Source organism: Hyla sarda, chromosome 2 (genome assembly GCF_029499605.1).
Source record: "Hyla sarda isolate aHylSar1 chromosome 2, aHylSar1.hap1, whole genome shotgun sequence".
Lineage (NCBI taxonomy): Eukaryota > Metazoa > Chordata > Amphibia > Anura > Hylidae > Hyla > Hyla sarda.
This window is the reverse complement of record NC_079190.1, coordinates 345,518,050-345,542,758: the sequence shown is the minus strand read 5'-3', so window position 1 is coordinate 345,542,758 and position 24,709 is coordinate 345,518,050. Positions and strand designations below refer to the sequence as shown.

The window sequence follows — 24,709 nt, the reverse complement described above, 5'->3', positions numbered from 1 at the left end:
CTTTGATCTCTAAATATAGGAGCTCACCTTTCTGAAAGGCAGCTCTGGTGGAAACACATTTATCTAAGGGTTCATTTGGTGACTTGCTGAGACTAGTAGTGGATACCCAGAGGTCTGGTGGCCTTAACCCTTGCACCATTACACTCTCTCTAATGTCTTGGCTGGACCGATAGGGTGTGATCGTGACAACTGGTGGCAGCGTCGGGATATATTTAGAGATTTTTAGTGCTTGCTGGATTTTACCTGTAAGGAAATCTTAGCACTAAAAAAGAAATTGCATACATCTTCTTGTGTGTAAATTCCAAAGACAGAGCTCAGTGCTGGTTTAAAAGACATACAAAAAGAGTGCAAGACAGTTCTGTCCTCCCCATCTCATGTTTTACCTCCTCTGTCTCATCTCGGAAATATGGAGGCATATCGCAAGCAGTCCAAGCCTGCACTGGAGCTAATGTGCCAAAAAAAGGACATACCTACTGCTGGAGAGAACAAGGAACAACTTATTGCTGATCTTGTGGAGTATGATGCCCGTGCAGAAGAGCTGAGTGACATGACAGTGGGTTTGCGAGATTCTGCAGCCTCCTTTACCTTGGTGCGTCCTGAAGTGGTGGATGCAGAGGACATCATCCCTGGAAGAACCATGGCTTTAAAAGGAATTGGAGGTGTGCGGCCTGCTGTGCCCATGGGCCGTGTGTACCTGGATTGGGGTACAGGCAAAGGTTTGCGGGAGGGGGTGGTCTCTGAGGACATCCCTGTTAATGTTCTGCTGGGGAATGATTTGGGTTGGATGCTCTGTCATTATGCTCCAGAGGACACTACCTGCAACCCGGATGGGCTAGGAGAGAGCCCTGTTCATTCTGAGGTACTGTGCGAGACTTTGGGAGACACTGCGAAATGTGGTAACTGGGAGGGGGTGCAGGGGATTGATAATTGTTTACCTGTGACTGAACTAGTAATGTTTTCCAAAAGTGGAATGGGGTGTATTGTGAAACGTGGTAACTGGGAGGGAGTGCAGGGGATTGATAATTGTTTACCTGTGACTGAACCAGTAATGTTTTCCAAAAATGGAATGGGGTGTATTGTAAAATGTGGTGACAATGCATTGGCAATGCCAAAACCTAGTGGAGATGGGCTAGGGGGAGGGGTTGGTGTGCCCCTGGTGACATGTAAGGATGAGGGACCAGCAGTGAGTGATATGTCCCAATCCTGTGAGCCTAAGGAGGAGGAGGGAAGGAGTGATAGCCCTGTGTATGATGCCTGTAACATTGTTATGTCTGGAACTGAGGGAGAGGAAGGTGGAGATGCTAGTTCATCTGGGGGAAATGTGCTCCCTGATGCCCCAAGATGGGGGGAGGGAAATGAGCATTTCCGGGAAGCTCTGCACAGTGACCCTTCCCTTGAAGGGCTGAGACAACGTGCTGAACATACAGGTGTTGACACAGATGGGCATCGGGTATATTGGGAAAATGATATCTTGTACTGGGAGTCCCTTTCCAAAGGCATGCTAGGGGCCCAGGAGAGAGAAAGGCAGTTAGTGGTTCCTAGGCAGTACAGGAAAGAGCTGCTGAGGTTGGCCCATGAGACCCCCCTGGCAGGACATTTGGAAGTGGCCTATGTGGTCATAGAGAAGGAATGTCTAGCTGTGGTCATAGCTTTGCAAAAATTACAGCCATACCTGTATGGCAGGGATTTTACTGTCATTACTGATCACAACCCTCTACATTGGTTGGGCAGAGTGTCCGGTAACAATGGCACCTTGAAACAAATGCTAAAAGCATTTGTAGAATCGGAGGGCAGAGACTGGGAAAAGTATTTACCCCATCTGTTATTTGCTTACAGGGAGGTACCACAAGAGCCTACAGGTTTCTCGCCCTTTGAGTTATTATATGGTCACAAAGTGCGGGGACCCCAAGATTTAGTTAGGGAAGAATGGGAAGGGGGGCTACCTGCCCCTGAGACTTCTGTGGTGGAGTATGTTCTGAGATTCAGGGACAAGAGGCAGGCATTGACTGGGCTGGTACAGGACAACCTCATAGCAGCACAGTCCAGGCAAAAGTACTGGTATGATCACAATGTAAGGGACCGGGTCTATGAAGTGGGACAGAAGGTAATGGTTCTGAACCCCATCAGGCAGAATAAGTTGCAGGCTACCTGGGAGGGTCCCTTCCCCATTTTGCAGTGCCTAGAACCCACTACATATGTACTTGCCCTTGATGAGAAAGGTCAGAGGCAGAGACAGTACCACATTAATATGGCATACCATGACCCTGAGAAGGTGGTACTCAGTGTATGTAGTGCACCAGAGGAAGGGCTGGGTAGTGATCCCCTACTAGACCTAGTGGAGGAAGCTAAGAGCCAGGGATCCCTTCAGGATGTAGAGATCAATCCACAGCTCTTAGCTGCAAAGAAAAGGCAGCTAAATGAGGAAATAGGCCCCTTCAGTGCCATCTTTGCCTGGGAATGCAGGGCCTGTGGTGTCAAGAAAAGAAATAGACGGTTAATGGAGACAGATCTATCAGCCTGGAGAGGCCAGATTTCTCTGTCCCCATCTTAAGGGGGAGGTGTCAGGCCCAAGGCCTGATTATTGAATCCTATATGTGTATTATAATTATAACTGTGTGTGATGTATTATCCAATACATGGGTGAGAGGTCATTCAGACGGTGTATCCTTCTTGTGTATTGCATTTTATTGGGGGTCTGGCTGTTTGTTTACATCTCCTTTGAAGTCAAAGGCTTGTTTGAAGCAGCAGGATGTAAGGGGCACTATGGTCCCATCATATAATCAACCAGATAAGAGGGCCAGGAACAGAGATGCCCCCTGGTGGGATCAGAGGGGAGGGGGAAATGTAGTCTCCCTCCAAAAAGGGAGATATATAATATTTTACAATGCTAGACTCAGGTTGTTCAAGGCTGTGCAAAAAGCTGACAAGAGCTGGACTCTCACTCCCAAGGAGGGCTATACCATCATGCTGTAAGAACTTCATCTTTTGTTTTCTGAACTTGTCTTGCTAAACTCTTTTATATATTTGTATATCTGTATGTCATTTGTTTCTGTATCTTTATATAGTCAGCACTGTGATACCTTTTATCAGATTAAATGTTTAATTAATCAGCTCTGGTCTTTGATCTCTAAATATAAGAGCTCACCTTTCTGAAGTTAGCTCTGGTGGAAACACATTTATCTAAGGGTTAATTTGATGACTTGCTGGGACTAGTAGTGGATACCCAGAGGTCTGGTGGCCTTAACCCTTGCACCATCACACTCTCTCTAATGTCTTGGCTGGACCGATAGGGTGTGATCGTGACCCCCCCCCATAAACTCTAGTCATTCTGGCAGACTAGCTTGCAGAGCATCATAAGTAAAGGACCACAATGGCAATGTGAACAAGCCTATACTATGAAGATACTCCTTGAGCAGCAAATGCCCGCTGCTATCAACAGCTGACATCTGCTGGCAATGAAGGACATTGGAGATCGCTCCGATGTCCATTATTTAACTAGTTAAATGCTGTGCTCTATACAGATGACAGCATTTAAACATTCAATGCCGCTAATCCCTGGAGTCTAGTGATGTAATTGGGGGGTGACGATGGGTTGCTAGGAAAGCACAGGGACTTACCTCTGCTCCTCTGGCTTCTCTGGATCAGCGATTGCTAAAGGCTGCCTTAGCATTGCACTGCAATAGCATTACATTGAACTATGTAAGCCATCTAATGGCCAAAAAAAATTGTGCAAAAGAGTTAAAAATGTTATTTAAAATATAACCCCCCCCCATAAAAATTTTAATCACCCCCCTTTTCCCATTTTTCAAACAACACACTGTTAGAAAGGGAAAAAGTACACACATTTGGTATCAACACGTACATAATTGTCTGAGCTATTAGATTTGTACATTCCAGATCCCACAGGGTTAACAGCGTAAATGCAAAAAAAATTCCAAACACCAAAATTGCTGATTTTTGGTCACATTACATCCCAGAAAAAATGGAATAAAAAGTGATCAAAAAGCCAGAACTACACAAAGCTACAGCTTGTGGTGCAAATACTAAACCCTAAGTTCGCATTTACATGGCAGAATTTTTGCACAGAATTCCACATAAATATTCAGCATAGAATTCCACCTAGATTTATTGCCCATTCCCTTTAATTCATTGCTGCCGTGTGAATGAGGCCTAACACAGCTCAGTAGGTGGAAAAATAAAAAAAAGTTATAGGGATCAAAACATGGCAAAGAAACAATTTTATCAAAGTTCATTATCATTGGAATTGTACTGACCCATAGAATATGGTTTGAATGTAAATTTTACCTGATTTACTGAACTCTGAAAAAGTTATTGCCCCCAAAATTGCACAATAACATTCTTTAAAAATTTTGTTCTACATATAATTATTATTTTTTGGCTTCATAATACATTATATTATCAAATAAAGTGTACCAATGAAATGTACAATGTGTCAAGCAAAATATAAGCCTGAATACAACTTTATCAGTGGAAAAATAAAACAGTTATGAGACTTTAGGTGAGGGGAGAAAAAAATGATGTGACCAAAAACCAGAAATCAAAATTAGCTGGGTCATGAAAGGGTTAAAGTAACATTGAGAAATGTGATCATTTTCCATTATGATATAAAAAATCTTATTTATTTGCTTAACCTCCCTGGCGGTATGATTCTGTCTGGAAATTTGTACCAAAAGCGGTACAATTTTTTGCACTGAATTTCACATCGCCCCCCCCCCCCCCGCCCATTTCACATCTCCCCCGTCACATTCCCCCTCCCTTGTCACATTCCCCCTTTCCCTTGTCACATCCCCCCCGTCACATTCTCCCCCCCTTGTCACATTCTCCCCCCCCCCCTTGTCACATTCCCCTCCCCCTGTAACATCCCCCCCTTGTCACATCCCCCCCTTAATGTCACATTCCCCCCTGTCACATTCCCCCCCCCTTGTCACATCCCCCCCTCTGTCACATTCCCCCCCCTGTCACATCCCCCCCCCCTGTCACATCCCCCCCCTGTCACATCCCCCCCCCCTGTCACATCCCCCCCTGTCACATTCCCCTCTTTGTCACATTCTTCCCCCCCCCCCCCCCCCCTTCTCACCTTGTCTTGTCCTGCAGCAGGATACACTGGGTTTGCCGGGCAGATTTCAAACCTAGTGTATTTGCTGCAGAACAAGCCCTTTCCCCTTCAGCCAATCACAGGCTTTACACCACTGCGGCCTGTGATTGGCTGAAAAGTGAAAGGTCCTGTAAGATGAATAGTGAAGAGAGCAGGGACCATAGCGCATGGAGGGGAACGACATCTGCAGGGACCGGGATTAGGTAAGCAAAAGTTTTTTTTTATTTTACTACTTTTTCCTTTTACACTTAGCTCAGTGTTTTTCTAACAGGGTGCCTCCAGCTGTTGTGAAACTACTACTCCCAGCATGCCCGGACAGCCTTTGGCTGTTCGGGCATGCTGAGAGTTGTAGCTTTGCAACAGCTGGAGGCCCCCTGGTAGGGAAACACTGACTTTTAGTATTTTTCTTTACCTGCTCTGGCCGGCCCCCGCAACGGGAGCCGACCCGAGCAGATAATCGCATGTTTTCCCGAGGGCCGCATCGCTATATCGCATTGCTTTTGCGATATATCGTGCAGCCCGGCCGGGAACTCTGCAATTCTACCCCGAGCATGACTCGGGATTACCGATCCTGGCAGGGAAAATTAACCCCGGGTCACGCTCGGGATTACCGCGCAGGAGGTTAAACCAAAATACCCCTTTCCATTGACCATGGACTTGAAGATGTCTCTTTTTGCAATCATACTAGTCATCAGTAAGACAAAAACTGTCTGAATTGTCCATAGCAACGAATCATAGCTGAGCAGTGATCGCTTCTATAGTTATGGTCTATGGTACAACAGCCTGGGGCATATGGTGCACGGCTTCTTCTGCATCTAATCTGTGTCATCTAAACCAGAAATGGTCTACACTATTTCCTCTCCGTTCCTTCGCCCACTTGATCAAATAATGACTTTTCCTCCCCCTAATCTGTCCAAACAATTCACTGCGAGGCTGCTAGGATAAGCAGGACTGTTTACCAGCAAGCCAGTGATAGGGTGATGGTTGCTCCGAAAGCAATGTGTCATTATAAATGAAGAAGAGGATTAACGTCCTCTGCTTCCCCTACCTCCCCATACATTTGCCCAGTAGTTTGACCCTGTGATCCACCCTCCCCCTACCCCCATTGATCCCATGCCCCTCCCCGATCACAGACTGTAATGTGTTCTTGTTTTTCGACTGTGATGGAGCGGAGTGTTAGCGCAGCATGTGGTACGGTGTATAGCTTAGGGAACCTGTGCTGTATATTGTACTGTCATGCTTTGTGTGATTGTAATTTATTGTATGACTTGTAATGATGACTGAATGACGAATAAAGCTTTTTCAATGTGTCTCTATAGATACTTTATGGATAAGAACTAGAAGAAAACTAAAACTATGTACTGTACTATGGAAATGAGTGTGGAAATGGAATGCAATATAAAGGTTTACTGTGGAAGCTTATGGTTACCCCTGTGGTGCTCATCATCAGCATTATTATTTTTTTGTTTGCATTATTCCTGTTCTATGACATCCCTGCCTGCATGTGACATCATAATATTTTTTATCCTATTGCTGTCACGTACATACACTTATGTTTTTGTGTTTTCATTATGCCTGGAGTTATCATTATAATATTTCGATAAATGTGGGATCTTATAAAGGTGCTGTCACTAGGTAGCCATCACCATCAGATCCTCAGACTGGCAGCTTGATAAATGAATCCATATAAATGGCGTGTAAAAGTGTCGTAAAATGTGCATAAAAAATTGTTTTTAGTTGCATTTGTGATTTTTTTTATTATACATTTTAGGGGTAGGATCACACGTACGGTATTTTGCTGCATAGTTTCCTACCTATTGAAGTCAATTGGTAGCAAAATCAGCTACATATTTTGCTGCCCATTGACTTCAATGGGCAGGAAAATGCGCGCAGAAAATACGTAGCAAAAAAATGGCATGTTATATAAAATATTGTTATCGTTTTGCAAAAAAAAAAATCATAATACCATAATACAATTACAAAGCCTGGATAACTACTGGTATCCAATTGGATACGTATACAAACATAAAAGAGCTATTACTCTTCCCATCAATGGGAGTTCCTAGTTGTAGTCATCAGCTGACGTCTCTTGGTTTAACCTGTGTATGCCCAGAACGGCTTGCAGTGCTTCACTGACGCTCTCTGTTGTAAAGGATATGTGTGATGACGTGTATGATGGGAGTTGTAGTTCTGAGTCTGGTGGAGAGCCACAGGTTGATGAACATTACTGTATAGGATATGTGTGATGACGTGTACGATGGGAGTTGTAGTTCTGAATAAGGTAAAGAGCCACAGGTTGGGGAGCACTACTGCATAGGATATGTGTGATGACATGTGTATGCTGGGAGTTGTAGTTCTGAATCAGATGGGGAGCCACAGGTTGGGGAGCACTACTGTATAGGATATGTGTGATGACATGTGTATGATGGGAGTTGTAGTTCTTAATCTGGTGGAGAGCCACAGGTTGGGGAGCACAACTGTGTAGGATATGTGATTACATGTGTATGATGGAAGTTGTAGTTCTGAATCATATGGAGAGCCACAGGTTGGGGAGCACTACTGTATAGGATATGTGTGATGGCATGTGTATGATGGGAGTTGTAGTTCTGAATCAGGTGGAGAGCCACAGGTTGGGGAGCACTACTGTATAGGATATGTGTGATGACGTGTATGCTGGGAGTTGTAGTTCTTAATCAGGTATAGAGCCACAGGTTGGGGAGCAATACTACATAAGATATGTGTGATGACGTGTATGCTGGGAGTTGTAGTTCTTAATCAGGTAGAGCCACAGGTTGGGGAGAACTACTGTATAGGATATGTGTGATGGCATGTGTATGATGGGAGTTGTAGTTCTGAATCAGGTGGAGAGCCACAGGTTGGGGAGCACTACTGTATAGGATCTGTGTGATGGCATGTGTATGATGGGAGTTGTAGTTCTGAATCAGGTGGAGAGCCACAGGTTGGGGAGCACTACTGTATAGGATATGTGTGATGGCATGTGTATGATGGGAGTTGTAGTTCTGAATCAGGTGGAGAGCCACAGGTTGGGGAGCAATACTACATAAGATATGTGTGATGACGTGTATGCTGGGAGTTGTAGTTCTTAATCAGGTATAGAGCCACAGGTTGGGGAGCACTACTGTATAGGATATGTGTGATGGCATGTGTATGATGGGAGTTGTAGTTCTGAATCAGGTGGAGAGCCACAGGTTGGGGAGCACTACTGTATAGGATCTGTGTGATGGCATGTGTATGATGGGAGTTGTAGTTCTGAATCAGGTGGAGAGCCACAGGTTGGGGAGCACTACTGTATAGGATATGTGTGATGGCATGTGTATGATGGGAGTTGTAGTTCTGAATCAGGTGGAGAGCCACAGGTTGGGGAGCAATACTACATAAGATATGTGTGATGACGTGTATGCTGGGAGTTGTAGTTCTTAATCAGGTATAGAGCCACAGGTTGGGGAGCACTACTGTATAGGATATGTGTGATGGCATGTGTATGATGGGAGTTGTAGTTCTGAATCAGGTGGAGAGCCACAGGTTGGGGAGCAATACTACATAAGATATGTGTGATGACGTGTATGCTGGGAGTAGTAGTTCTTAATCAGGTATAGAGCCACAGGTTGGGGAGCACTTCTGTATAGGATATGTGTGATGGCATGTGTATGATGGGAGTTGTAGTTCTGAATCAGGTGGAGAGCTACAGGTTGGGGAGCAATACTACATAAGATATGTGTGATGGCATGTGTATGATGGGTGTGTATGATGGGAGTTGTAGTTCTGAATCAGGTGGAGAGCTACAGGTTGGGGAGCACTACTGTAAAGGATCTGTGTGATGGCATGTGTATGATGGGAGTTGTAGTTTAGCACAGGTTGCACTTCTGCACTTACAATGGATGGATACAAAGGCATAAAGCTATGTACACCGCTCAGGTATAGGTTTGTGTAATATAAATGCTGAGAGAGAAGTGGACAGTAAAATCCATCCCCTATATATATATATATATATATATAAAGCCAAGCTGCTCCACTTACCCCCAGTCCTCTCCCAGCGCACAGATCCCTCAGCTCTAGAAGGGCTCAGGGGACATGACAGCTGCCATGACAACGACCCAAGCTGCCACTTTCTCCGCCCCTAGATCCTATGCTCACCTGGGGAGGCGGGCTACGACTGATGTCCCGACCAATGTCACGATGGAAGGGTCCCGGAGGCTACTGGTCCACACCTGAACATCCCGGGAGCTGCCGCCGATCTCCGCCTCACGGGGATCTCAGCTCCTGCAAAGCTGTCGCGTCTCCACGGAGACTGAGGCGGTGACGTCACGTGGGTTCTCGCGAGAATTAGAAGTGGGTCTGCGGTGTAGCCTCACATAGGAAGAAGCAGCCTGTGACCTCTGTTTTGTGTTGACCCTTTGGGCCTCTTTGGTAACCTATGAGGTTCTGGCAGTGGGGAACACTTTCAGCCAGTTGGGGATTCACATTCACGGGAAATGTATTTCTATAATGCAGAACTAATAATCACTTACATAGAACTGAAGTGCCCTGCACAGAAATGGGCACAAATATTGGCATTGGAAGGCTAAGTTGCCACTTGTTTTTTTTGGGGGGTTGGACGCCAAGAAAAACACCAATTCTGCCGCATGGGTTTTTTCAGCCAAAAAACGCTGCAGCGATTTTAGCTGTAAATCAATGAGAAATTCTATTGCTACTTTGCGTTTTTTCAGTTTGGAATTTTTTATATCCTTTTGGCGTTTTTTCACTCTTTTTGGGCATTTTTCAGCTCCTTGCCTGTTTTTGCAAAGCCCGGTATTAACCCTTTAGACGCCACAATCAAAGTTGATCGTGGCGTCTAAACTGAGAGTAAAACTATCCCGGCAGCTCAGCAGAGCTGATCGGGACTATCGCGACAGAATCGCAATGTTCCGATCAGCTTACTGGACGACAGTAGGGTCCTCACCTGCCTGCTTGTAGTCCGATCGGCGATCTACTGCTCCATGCCTGTGCAGCAGGCTAGAGCAGCAGAGCACCGGTAACACTGATCAATACTATGCAATGGCATAGCATTTATCAGTGTATGCAATCAAAATAATGCATGGTATAGCCCCCTAAGGGTACGTTCACACGCGCGGATTTTCAGCGTATTTTACTCTGCAGATCCGCTGGTGAAGGCCTGTTCTATGCTGTCTTTACATGTACCTGCTCATAGCGGCAATACGCTGCTACCAGCAGGCACACTGCGATGTTTTCAGTATACTCGCCCCTTGGTGGAGCTCTCAGCCTAGCTCAGAGCAGGGAGAGCGGCCGCGATGTGCGAGTACGCCGCGCAAATCGCTGCACTGTGTCTGCTGGTAGTGGCGTATTGCCGCTATCAGCAGGCACATGTAAAGCCAGCATAGAGCGGGCCTTCACAAGCGGATCTGCAGCTAAATACTCTGCAAAAATCTGCGCATGTGAACGTACCCTAAGGGTACAAGTATTTTCGGCGGCGGCAGCCAGACGGAGTCTCCGCTCGCTGAATTCAGTGAGCAGAGATAAGGGGGCTAAAAAGCATACAAGTAAAAAGTGGTAAAAAAATAAAAATAAAAGAATAAATGTGAATAACCCCTTTCCTAATAAAAATTTAAATCACCCCCTTTTCCTATTTTTTAAATAAAATAATGTAATAAAAAAAAATCATATGTGGCACCGCCGCGTGCGTAAATTTCCGAACTATTAAAATATAAGGTTAGCTAAACCACACGGTCGATTGCGTACACATAAAAAAATACCAAAGTCCAAAATTGTGAATTTTTGGTCACTTCATATACCATAAAAATATAAATAAAAAGCGGTCAAAAATTCCCATCAAAACAAAAATGGTACTGATAAAAACTACAGACCACGGTGCAAAATATAAGCCCCATACGTGGAAAAATAAAAAAGTTATAGGGGTCAGAAGATGACAATTTTAAACATACTAATTTTGGTGCATGTAGTTATAATTTTTTTTAAAGTAGTAAAATAAATAAAACCAAATAAATTGGGTATCCTTGTAACTGTATGGACCTGTAAACAGAAGCCCTAAAAATTAGCAAAATGGCGTTTTTGTTTTTTTTGTTTTTTTCATTTCAGGCCACAAATAATTTTTTTTTGTTTCGCTGCAGATTATGTTATAAAAATAAGTAATGTCCTTACAAAGTACAATAATTGGTGATGCAAAAACATAGATTTGCATAGCGAGGGGGTGAAATCACATGGGGGCGGAGTCATGAAGTCACGATACTCCAGCCCCGTGGTCGCCACCTGGCTGTGAGCTGGCACCGCGGCATGCAGCTCAAACAGATGGGTGGCGAATACAAGATTGTGGGGGTACCTGTATTAATTGACAAATTGCTTGTGTCACTTCTGACACCCGCTGTGATCCTCCTGTATAATGTATTGATGCGGCGGCCGCTCTTCTATGGTCCCCTGTACTGATGTATATATACACATATTCATATTTCCCGCAGAGAGCTGTGATTGGCCAGATGGTTCCAGCCAATCACAACTCTTTGGAAAATATGACTAGGTGTATATATACGTCAGTGCAGGGGACCATAGAAGAGCGGCCGCATCTATACATTATACAGGAGGATCACAGCGGGTGTCAGGAGTTACACTCGCTGCGATCTATCTATTAATGCAGGTACGACAGCTCCCAGCATGGAGCAGAGTGTGCTCCATGTTAGGAGCGGTAGTATCTGCAGTTAACCCCTTAAGGACCAGGCCCATTTTCACCTTAAGGACCAGGCCAATTTTATTTTTGCGTTTTTGTTTTTTCCTCCTCGCCTTCTAAAATTCATAACTCTTTTACATTACCATTCCCAGACCCATATGAGGGCTTGTTTTTTGCGTGACCAGTTGTACTTTGTAATTACATCACTCATTTTACCCTAAAATGTATGGTAAACCCCCCCCAAAAAATTTTGTGTAAGGAAATGTAAACAAAATCATAATTTTGTTAATTTGGGGGGTTTCGTTTTCGCGCGCTGTACACTTTATGGTAAAATTACATGTTTTCTTTATTCTTTGGATCAATACAATTAAAATGTTACCCATGGTTACATACATTTCTATTATTGTACTGCTTTTAAAAAATTGTACTGCTTTTTTTTTTTTTTTTTTACAAAATCAGTATGTTTAAAATTGCCCTATTTTGACCACCAATAACTTTCTTATTTTTCTGTATTCAGGGATTTGTGAGGGCTAATTTTTTGCGCCATGATCTGTAGTTTGTTTTGGTACCAGATTTACGTATATTTGACTTTTTGATCGCTTTTTATTACATTTTTTGCAGATTTATGTGACAAAAAAGCTGAATTTTGTAACTTTTGTTTTTTTTTACATTTACGCTGTTCGCCGTAGTGGATCATTAACATATAATTATATTTTTATAGTTTGGACATTTACTCATGCAATGATACCAAATATGTTTATTATTTATCGTTTTTTTGCGCTTTTATGTATTAATATGGGGGAAAAGGGTGATTTAAAACTTTATTGGGGGAGGGGATTTTTCAAATTTTGTAAACTTTTCTTTTACATTTAACTCCTTAAGGACGTAGGGCGTGACCCTGGGCTAACAGCGCAATGTTAACCCTTCAGACTAGGCGATCAAAGTTGACTGCCGCGTCTGAAAGCGAAAGTAAACGCTGATCGGGACATCGCGATAAAATCGCGATGTTCCGATCAGCTGGGATGCAGGCGGAGGTCTCCTTACCTGTCTCCGCGGTGTCTGATCATTGATTGATTGCTCCAAGCCTGAGCTACAGGCTTGAGCAATCCAGCCCCTATCTTACTGATCCGTGCAAAGCTATGGCTTTGCAGGGATCAGCATAGGAGATCAGTGTGTGCAGTGTTATAGGTCCCTATGGGAGCTATAGCACTGCAATGAAAAAGTTTTAAAAAAAAGTTAACAAAGGTCATTTAACCCCTTCCCTAATAAAAGTTTGAATCACCCCCCTTTTCCCATAAAAAAAAACAAACTGTGTAAATAAAAATAAACATATGTGGTATCGCCGTGTGCGGAAATGTCCGAACTATAAAAATATATTGTTAATTAAATCGCACGGTCAATGGTGTGCGCGCCAAAAATTTCCAAAGTCCATAAATACATTTTTAAAGTGATCAAAAAGTCCAATCAATACAAAATTGGTACTGATAAAAACTTCAGAACACGGCGCAAAAAATGAGCCCTCATACCCGCCCGTAAGCAGAAAAAAAAAAGTTATAGGGGTAGAAGATGAGAATTTTTAACATATAAATTTTCCTGCATGTAGTTATGATTTTTTTCCGAAGTACGACAATATCCAACCTATATAAGTAGGGTATCATTTTAACCGTATGTACCTACAGAATAAAGATAAGGTGTTCTTTTTACCGAAAAATGAACTGCGTAGAAACGGAAGCCCCCAAAATTTACAAAATGAAATTTTTTCTTCAATTTTGTCGCACAATTAATTTTTTTTCTGTTTTGCCCTGAATTTTTGGGTGAAATGACTGTCACTGCAAAGTAGAATTGGTGGCGCAAGAAATAAGCCATAATATGGAATTTTATGTGCAAAATTGAAAGCGTTATGATTTTTAGAAGGGGATGAGGAAAAAATGAAAATGCAAAAACGGAAAAACCCTGCGTCCTAAAGGGGTTATTATACACTTTTTTAGTCCCGATAGGGGACTATTTATAGCAATCATTAGATTTCTAATACTGTTCAGTGCTATGCATAGGGCATAGCACTGATCAGTATTATCGGTAATCTTCTGCTCTGGTCTGTTGGAAGGCAGATCAGTGCAGAAGACCCCGGGAGAAGGACGGAGGCAGGTGAGGGGACCTCCATCCGCCATCTTGGCTTATCTGATTCCCGCGGTAGATCAACCATTATAAGTGCCGCACTGCTGCAGATGCCGTGATCTGTACTGATCACGGCACCTGAGGGGTTAATGGCAGACATCAGCGCGATCGCTGATGTCCGCCATTACCGGCGGGTCCATGGCTGCTGACAGCCGCTGGGACCCGCCGGGAAAGAAGCGAGCGCATCTCCTGCGCTCGCATCTCAGCTGCACCGTAAATGTACGGCATTGTGCGCTAAGAGATGCTATGCAGCGCCGTAAAGGGGTACTACCGTGCTGACAATTTATTCCCTATCTAAATGATAGGGGATAAGTTGCCTGATCGCGCGGGGTCCCACCGCTGGGGACCCCCGTGATCTCGCACGCAGCACCCCGCTCTCATCAGGCCCCGGAGCAGACATCCGCTCCGGGTCTGATGACGGGGCCAGTGATCGTGACGTCACAGCTATCTCGCCCCCTGCCATAGACTTACATTGAGGGGACGGAGCGTGACGTCACATGGGGGCAGAGCCGCAACGTCACAAAACTCCAGCCCCGTGATCAGCAGTCATCAGACCCGGAGCGGATGTTCGCTCCGGGGCCTGATGACAGCGGGGTCCTGTGTGCGAGATCGTGGGGGTCCCCAGCGGCGGGACCCCGTTCGATCAGGCAACTTATCCCCTATCCTTTAGATAGGGGCTAAGTTGTCAGCATGGTAGTACCCCTTTAAGGGGTTAAAGGGTTACTCCGCTCCCCAGCGTCCGGAACTCAATGCTCCGAATGCTGGGTGCGGGCTTCCCTGTTCACGCCCCGCCCCGTGATGTCACGCCCCGCCCCCTCAATGAAAATCTATGGGAAGGGGGGCACGATGGCAGTCACATCCCCTCCCATAGACTTGCATTGAGGGGGCGGGACATGACGTCACGGGGCAGGGTGTGATGAGGGGGCGGGCGTGAACACAGAAGCCTGCACTCAGCGTTAGGAACATTGAGTTCCGAACACTGGGTAACGGAGTAACCCTTTAAGGACAGATCACAGCAGGTGTCACTCCTGACACCTGCTGCGATCATCCTTCATCCCTGAGATGCAGAGCGGCTTTCTCCTGCGCTCACATCTCTGATCTGTACTCCGGCCGGCCACTCACCATTCATATTTCTGTCTGAGAGCGATGATTGGCTGCCACCATCCAGCCAATCCCCACTCTGGGCAGAAAATATGAATGAGTGATGTAAATTTCTATTCACATCACTGGCCAGTCCAGAGTACAGAGCAGAGATATGAGCCCTGTATAGAGTCGCTCTGCATCTCTGCTATATTATGGACGATCGCATCGGGTGTCACCCGGGGCGATCTGTCTATTAGTACAGGTACCACTACTCCCATCATGGAACAGTGTGTTCCATGCTGGGAGTAGTAGTACTACCTAAAAAATATTTTAAAAAAAGTGAAAGACACACACACACTACATTTTTATTATTGTCGGCTACATTTTTAGTGCCCTGCCCGCCCACATAAACTAATCCCTGTTTAAAAATTAATTAAAATTTCGTTATAAAAAATATACATTTCTTAAATACATTTTTTTCCATCACTACTGCCAAAACGCAGGAAAAATCCGTGGCAGTTTTTCCTGGCGTTTTTGCTGGGGGGAAAAAAACCTCTGTGGAATTCTAGCCTTAAGGTTGACTTTAACTGTATTCATCTCGTGGCATGTCAGTTCAATGTCATTGGTTATTAAAGGGTTTTCTAGGAAATAATTATTGATGGCCTGTCCGCAGAATACTGCTGATCAGCTGTTCTGCAAAGCCACGGCACCCGAATCATACAATGTACTTTGCATAGGACTGCAGGTAACTGCTCAGAAGAAAGCTAAATTACCAGTTCAGCTCTGCAACATATGTCACCATGTATTATTTTGAAGCAGGGTGCAGTTATATATCTTCATTGAACTATACAAAAATCAGTGTGTTGCTCTTTCTTGGGTAACTGTAGTTTTTCTCTTGTGGCTTATATAGAGCCAAAATATTCCTCTGTGATATACACTCACTGTAATCGCTCACATCTTTCCCTGATCCCAATGTGGTTTACAGTCTGAATTATTTAAGGGCCACCAGACCTTTTTGTATGTTATTTTGTTTTTGCGGCTGCACTGCCATGTAAGAAAGAGGCTCTGTCTGTTGCTGAAGATGATTATTATCTAAATAATAAAACTAGCTACTAAAGTGGATAGGGTAAACATCTTTAGTTCCCAGTATTACCTGAATACTGTCAAACTGTGCCTCCAAATATTATACTGCCACACACTGTATCCCTGAGTATAATACTGCCTTATGCCATGACCCTGAATATAATACTGGCAACACCATGTGTACCTGAATACAATATTGCCACACACTGTGCCCCTGAGTATCATACTGTCACACACTATGCCCCTGAATTTCATACTTTCACACACTGTGTCACCAAGTATTATACTGCCACGCCATGCCCCTATATATAATACTGCCATATGCAGTCACCCTAAATATAATATATAATATTGCCACACACTGTGCCCCTGTATACAATACTGCCACACACTGTGCTCGAGTATCATACTGCCACACAGCACCCTAAATATAATACCACTGCATACTGTACCCTGAATATAATATTGCCAAACATTGTGCCCTGAACTGAATAATTATTCCAAGTGTAATTTCAGCATTGGGTTTTAGGCTAAGTTTCCACTTGTTTTTTTTTCTGGCAGTTTTTGGAAAACTGTCACTGCGGTTTTTGAGCCAAAGTCAGAACTGGATCCATAAGGGAGGAGAAGTGTAAGTCCTTCCTTTATATGTCCTATTCCTTTTTAATACACTTCTGCCTTTGGCTCAAAAACTGCAGTGGCAGTATTCCAAAAACTGCCAGGAAAAAAACAAGTGGAAACTTAGCCTAACACTACTAAAATTCTGTAGTGTGAACCCAGCCTTAGTCTAAAATTGGTCCTGTTTAGGGGGTCTGAATGCTGGGAAACCCACCAATCAACTCTGCTACAGGCCACCACAGCTGTCACGCCCCCTCCCATAGACGACCACGGCTGCCCGAAGCTTAGCACAGCCAGCGTAAATATTCGGGACACCAGGGTGCCAAGGGGGTGTTAGTAAGAGTACCTGACACTAGGGCAACGTTATCCTATACACGGTCCGAGGTTGGAGGCAGCTTCTCCTGGGCCAGACACAATGAGCAAAAAAACACACCGACATCAGTTTATGGATAACTGTCTTTACTGAGCAGAATCAGGTGGAATTGCATAGACAACTGGCCTTTGGTGCAATAGTGCAGCGTAACCCCTTGAGAGCCCTGTTGCCGTTCTGACACTTGTAGTAGATGAATGAATTCAGGTAGCTAGGGTTCTGCCAGTATACTGTTTCTCCGCAGGGGCATGTGTGGTATCCCGGTACTGGACTCGGTCCCGTACCCTTTGGTTGTAAGTCCCTATAGTCAGAGTTCCTCATACTGATAGGGCTCTCCTGGTGGGATAACCCCTAGTTGCCTCCTAGTATTCTTAAAATTGTATATATATATATATATATATATATATATATATATAATATGTTATAATATAGTGTAAGTAATGTACAGGACCTTAGGTCACATGATCAGTGATATGTGTGTTGTATTAGAGGTTAAGGACCTTTGTGTCATGTGACTAGGTCATGTGTTATATCTATAATCCTTTGTAATAGGACTGACAGGTTTGGGGAACCAATAAGCTTTGAACCTGCCTCTTGACATATATGGGCGCTGTTAGCCAATGATCGCTCTCTTGTTTCCTGCAAGAGAACTTAGGCCTGAAGCCTAACTAATCTATATGCTAAACCATGAGTTAATCCAACTCCATCCTAAAACCCTACGTGACTACTGAACCTAAAACATACCAACTAAATTCAGTGGAACAGCGTAATGCAAGGATTCAAAGCTTATTCCCTACAAGGTCCCAGCCAACTTGTGAGGAGCCTAAATTCCGGTCCTCTTGTAAAGATATTTGTTAATTGTATCCTGCATAAAAGCTGCAGTAAAGTTATCTCAAGTTCAATACAATTCCGGCTGTGGACAATCCTTTATTCCTCCCTATCGCTCTTGGGACAGGCGGCAGTAGGACATATAGATACAGAGGAAGCCCTCACCCTGGTGTCATGACAATTAAGGGTTAAATCTATACCCAACAACTCCATCCTGCAACACCCCTGTTCACCCCTCACCCCAAGTCACCACACATGAATTTCCCACACACAAGTATTGTGCAGGATGACCAGTATAGAGATTAGAGTATGAGGTGTCCCGATACCGTATTGCATACTGTACCTAGTGTGGTGGTCCCTAAAGTCAAAGTTACTATGTTCAGGTAGTGTCCCTCAGGTGGGACAGCCCCTAGTCGCTTCCTTATTTTCTAATACTAGGATGTTAATATGTATATATTTGATAATGTGTATACTTAATATAAGGCATATTAGAGTACTTACCTTGTTGGCGTCGCAGGACCTTCGGTCATGTGACTATGTTAATTCCTCTATGGTATGTTGGAGGACCTTTGGAGGTCCTTGGGTCACATGTTACCCATAACTCTCTGTACAGGAGACTGACAGTTGTATGGACCAGTGAGCTTTAGTCCAGCCCCTGCCCATATAAGGGAGCTGTAGCCAATTATCGCTCTCTTGGGATGCTGCTCTCGTGGATGCCATAATAGCAGGACGGATCTGCGCAACTTTCAAAGACAAGCTAGGCCAGAAAACCTGCCGGCCTCAGCTAAACTAAACCGTGAGTTAACATCTGAATCCCCGCTAAACCTAGCGTGATTACTGGACAGCAACTAAATCCCCTAAATCCAGTGGATCACCGCAACAATTACCTACTTAAGCTCAATACACTCACAAGGTCCCAACCACTTGTCAAGCTCTAATAGGCTATGTTGTATGGACTGTTCCTGTTCATTATTGCCTAAAATCTTCAGTAAAAGTTCTGACAAGTTTCTGCAAATCTCTGGCTGTGGACAATCAATTATTTCCTATCTCCCTATTGCTCTTGGGACGGGTGGCGGTAGGACAAGCATTACAGAGAATAGCCCTCACCCTGGCGTCACGAATAGAAAGGGTTAAGCAGACACCCTTTAGTCACCGGACAGCTACACCCGATATACCCTACTCCCCCAGGCTATCACAAGTAGAAGTAGGCCTCTCCTCAGAGCATACAACACACCGCACACCTGAGCCAAAATGTTGCCAAAAGCCACACTAGGTTGAGCTAACTAAATCCTCCCCTCACTATACAGGGGAGACTTTTGGGATCTCATTGGCAGGCAGGGTTACATGGGGTTCGCTGCAGGGTCTCATGGGTAGCACTATTAAAGGTACAATAACATTTTAAACATATATACATAGAACAATAATTAAATTAATTTAGGAAAATATATTATTCTTATACTACAGTAGGGTAATATGATATTTTTTTTTACCTATTCCTATTAGTGGCGTATATTTGGCTCAGTGGCAGTATTGCAAAATCACTGTATGCTCTGGCTATGAAGTTTTTTTTTTAATCAAGGGATTAGACTTTTAGGCTAGGTTCACACTGTGGAATTTCTGGGCAGCCCCATAGACCGCGCGGACTACATTGCCGTCCCCATAGATGGCTATGCATTTCTGAGCAGATGTCCCAAAAGATCCACCCAGAAATGCATTGCAGTCTATGGGGCAGCAATGCTGTCTGCTCAGTCCTAGTGCCGCTGGCTCGATCTCCGGCAGAAATTCTGCAAAGAAATTCTGCAGTGTGAACCTAGCCTTATAGGTAAAAAAAGACAGAAATTTTGCATGTGTACTGGTATGTGGGTGTATCTCTACCCATTGACCTATTCCTGACTCTTCAACAGATGATGTCAGTGGAGAATCAGGAGACCGCCATACACCTTATACAGTAGGCCGAATCCCCTGGTGGGTAAGTAATATGCATGGCCTCACCGTTCAGGCTTCTGATGGCCCCATCCATGGTGATATTTACAGTATAATGTGATCTTTCTATCATTAGGATACAGAGAAATTCAGTTGAGTTCAGGCTTACAATGGGGACTTTGCTCAGTGGTTAGTGGCCATGATCCAGTATATAGGAGCCATCATCAGATGCATGCTTTTAGGGTAGGATCACACACTGCATATACGCAGCTTATTTCACACTGTGCAGTATTTGCTGTGCATCGAAAATACACTGCGTCTTCTCTTATGAACAAACACCCAGTAGTGAGATTTGGAGGTGGGCCCGCATATCACAGTCACATCGGTGTGCTGGCCCTGTCTCCAAACCTCACTACACACACTGTGCTGCCGTGGGAAAGCCCTGTGTGTTTGCTCATAGGATAATAGGTAGCATATTTCCCGCTGTGCAGTGGATTTTGCGCAGCATTAAAAATACTCTGCATGGACACAATGTGTGACCCTACCCTAAGGGTGTTAACTCTGTGGAGCTAATTTTTTCCACTACTGGCAACAAAAGGGTAAGTGCTGTCCTGCTTTTGTTATCTATACGATGCATTACCCCATTTAAATATCACAAATAGGAATTGTGACATCACAATGCCTCATTCTGACTACCGAATTTCAGATTGTAATATCACAATATTTCTTTGAGACATCACAATTTTGGATTATGACATCATAACTGCAGAATGTGGCATCTCAATGCCCCATTGTGAGATTATAATTGCGTATTTTGACAAAACATTGCCCCATTCTGAGCGAAGTTTTCAAATGTGACATCACAATGCTCTATTGTGACATTATTTTTGCGGATTGTGATTTTACAATGTTTCCGTATGATATCATAATCTGAAATTGTGACCCATTGTCCATTGTTATGTGGTGTCACGGTACAGCACCTGTCCAGTATCATCCTTAAGTCCCATCAGGAAGAGTCCGTTAGGTCCATTGGGCTCTCCTGCAGGACTCCTCCCTTGTTGTCTCATGTCAATGCAATGTATATTCATTATGTGTATCAATTGTTCATATGTATAAAGTTGTACAGTTTGTATAAAATGTATAGGACCTTCCTTAGTCATGTGACCTACTGTCATGTGATATACCCAGAGTTCCATGGGCACAGGAACCCCAGGCATTAGCAACCAATAGTCTCTCAGTTAGCTCTCTTATCTCTTGGACTCAAAAGAAAGCACAAAGTCCTGTATACTGCAAATTCATCTCATCTAGGTCAAAGCCTAAAGTCCAGCAGCCACTTCTAAAACAGGAGTTACAATTCTCTCTACAAATCCAGTGACTACTGCTCAGCTAAGGAATATATAAGTAGCACAGTGGCCTGCATACATATCCTCATAACTACAAGTCCAAGCAAGCCTGCGAGGTATCCTGTGTCCCGGTTGCCTCTGTGGAAACTGCCTTACTGTAAAGACTGTTTCCTGAATATTCCAAGTAAAAGTTCCAGTTATTGCAAAACCCTTGCCGTGGACATTCCTTTATTGCATACTGTTTCTGGGCTGGTTGTCGGTGGTTATTATACTGAAACAACCGCATCCTGGCGTCATGAACACTAAGGGGTTAACAACAGCTTGCCCCCAGGGTTAATACCACCTGACCCTGCTACATACTGCAACACCCTGTGGTCACCACAGTTATAGTAAAGAAGGGCGTTAGAAGGCTACTACCCATATCCCTGAAGATTTGCTGCATAGGGAATCTGGAGGTCATAAAGGAGCTAATAAACTATGGAGGTGCTCTGTTATTGTAAAAGTTAATTGGATACAACAAATGTCCAATCCAATATGTAAAATATGATAAACATGGAAAGCGGCACTTACCAAAGAGTTGAAGATAAAAACTTGGATGCTTTATTTATAATCCATTAAAAGATAAATGTGAGCATAAGACCGGGTAGAAGAAACATGGGAGGAAAGTGGTAGCTACTTTGCTACACTCGCTTTGTCGGGCTTATCCCATAATTTAATAGCACAGCCTCCACATAAGATAAAATGCCACAAGGTGTAATGATATGATATGTCATGATGTGGTAATATTATTTAAGCATTATGTAGAGGTATCATTGGTAATATCTTTCTATGTGTTCTGTTCAGTAGCAGAACATAGGTAATATTTTATCACTGTATGGTGGTAATATTTGCTCCTGGTGTATCAGCAACAATGTTATATGATAAATCATCTGATGTAACAAAAACATCAAAAAGGATATAAAACCGTGTTGGGCTACAGAATAACGAAACAATGGGAAAACCAATGTAGGGATACTTAGCACCCAGATGGTAGCGATATTGCTGTGGGGCAGACATATGTGATAGACAATTATCCCTTCTTCCATAGACGTATTTAGGTCTTGACACAGATAGGTGCTCCCAGATACACCTAGGGGGATATGTATCAAGGATTTTACCCCTGTTTTGTGTGTATTTTTTGCGCAAAATTTTGCGCAAGCCCTTTTTTTTTGCGCATTTTTTGCGCACATTTTGGTAGAGCATGTCCTCCAGATGTGGACTAATCAGGGTACTTGGAGTGACATTTATAGTACGCATGGATTTATTAACTGCGTACTTTTCCTTTTACACCCAAAATTTAGCTGCAAGAGCTGTTTTTTTTGCGCAAATATAAGCCATCTTGGACTTAACATAGAAAGATGCTCTAAATCATTGATTCTATTTTTTCATAGAGTGGATTGAAGAGATTACTATATTTACCCGCAATTTATTAAACTCATTGTGCTTGATTGATAAATTTAGAGCTCCTGCACATAATTTAGAATTCGGGAAAAGGGGTAAACTGCTTCTACCATACACAAATAATGATACATGTCCCCCCTTGTAATTATATAAGCTCTCTGTTTGGTTGCCCGTCCTTATTTTCTGTGGCCCTCATTTGGTCCAGGTTTTGAGACTGCTGTCTTTATTTTTATGAATTGTACTCAATAAAGTTATATTTTATTCAAAGCGTTATAGTGTGAACTCCACTTTCTCCTCTATGTTTTACACTGATCTGACAGATGTCAATCTGCTCCATTCTATCACATACTTCTTCAAAAATATTCTTGATTGTTAATAGTAAACAATACACACCGGTTACTTTACTGAATGGGGTGTAATGTGAACAAAGAGTGTTTCCCACATTAACAATTTCTATTGCACATTTTTCATATAGTAGAAAATATCTCTTTGTATAGGGACTTTTCCTATTGGCTCAGCTCATGTCACGCACATTTAGAATCCTACTGTAATTGTAGGTAAGAAGGAAGGTGAGGACTCCATAGTGCAACTCTAGTGTCACAATTGTACTAGTATGTACCGGTACTTATCTTTGGCAATAAGGATCTGTTATGAATACATAACGACAGTATGCAGCAAAAGGGTGTGATCGGTTGCTGTAGCAGGTGTGTATACATGTGAAAGCAGCTTTATGTAGAGAATGGAGGGTAGCATTGCATTACAAAATTAGGTAGAGTAGACTAAATAAAGTTATAAGATAAAAGAGATTTACGTAATGGTATGTCTGCATTTATCTATTTTATATGTACAGAACATTTTTAGTAGATGGATGTATATCTGTGTATAACTATTAGGGCTGAATAAACCCTATACTTAATATCCTAATGGATTGCTGTTCTACCAAACTGGTATGTATGGAACCTGTTTTAAAAAAAAAAAAGGAATTTGTACCAGAAATAGCATCTATTACTCTAAGGAAACTTCTTTTTTCTATATGTCGTTTAATTAATTAATTAATTAATTAATTTATAAAATAGTAAACCAAACATTTATTTTATATATGTAAATCTTAAACACTGTTTACAGACTGTTGAATAGTATGGCCCATGGATTTGACCTCTGCAGTGTCTCTGTGGTGCTGGGCCACAGCCAGGGCCGGACTGGGACTAAAAAGCAGCCCTGGAACTCAAACCCCACCAGCCCACATACAATATCACATCCACCGATCATGGAAAAATTGTGATGTGCAGTGCATGCTGTAGCAAATTATGCTTTATTAAAGTATTAGTGTCATTCAAGAAAAACTTTTTACATGTTGCCCAGACATTTAAAAAGTTGTGATCACACCAGGTAGAGAGTATTATAACTTTGCAGACTATAAAAGAGGATATAAAATTGATCTGATGCAGTCAAAGGCAGAATACAGTACATAAATATTCTAGAGGATATGTCACCTCTCCTTACACCTCTCCTGCTGTAGGAAATACTAATATCTCCTATGAAATAACAATTCTGGAGCAGCTTTTCTGTGTGGTGTCCCGGTACCGTATTACATCCAGTACCTAGTGTAGAGGTCCCCAAAGTCAGAGTAACTACGTTCAGGTAGGGTTCCTCAGGTGAGACATCCCCTAGTCGCCTGTCCTTAAGTCTAACTTTAATGTTCATAAATGTGTATATTAATAATTATATCTATATTGTATAGGAATGTATAGGACTTACCTTGTTCTGCGTCGCAGGACCTTCGGTCATGTGACCATGCTAGTAACCTCTATGGTATGTTGCAGGACGTTAGGAGGTCCTTGGGTCACGTGTTACCCACAAATCTCTGTAAAGGTGATTGACATCCGTTTGGACCAATTAGCACTAGTCCAGCCCCTGCCCATATAAGGGAGCTGCGTCCAATTATCACTCTCTTGGGTTGCTGCTCTCGTGGATGCCGGACTAACAGGACGGTGTGCTACGCAACTTTCAAAGACACGCTAGGCCTCAAAACCTAC

General features: G+C 43.3%; 1 protein-coding gene across 1 annotated transcript in view; it reads right to left on the bottom strand.

Moving 5' to 3' along the window:
* The window catches only part of CCDC181 (coiled-coil domain containing 181), a 34,017-nt gene extending 24,585 nt beyond the window's left edge, over positions 1-9,432 (bottom strand). The window contains exon 1 of the mRNA XM_056558198.1: positions 9,272-9,432. The gene's annotated coding sequence lies outside the window, so the exon portion shown is untranslated. The remainder of the gene's footprint in view (positions 1-9,271) is intronic.
* Between the last annotated feature and the right edge of the window lie 15,277 nt (positions 9,433-24,709).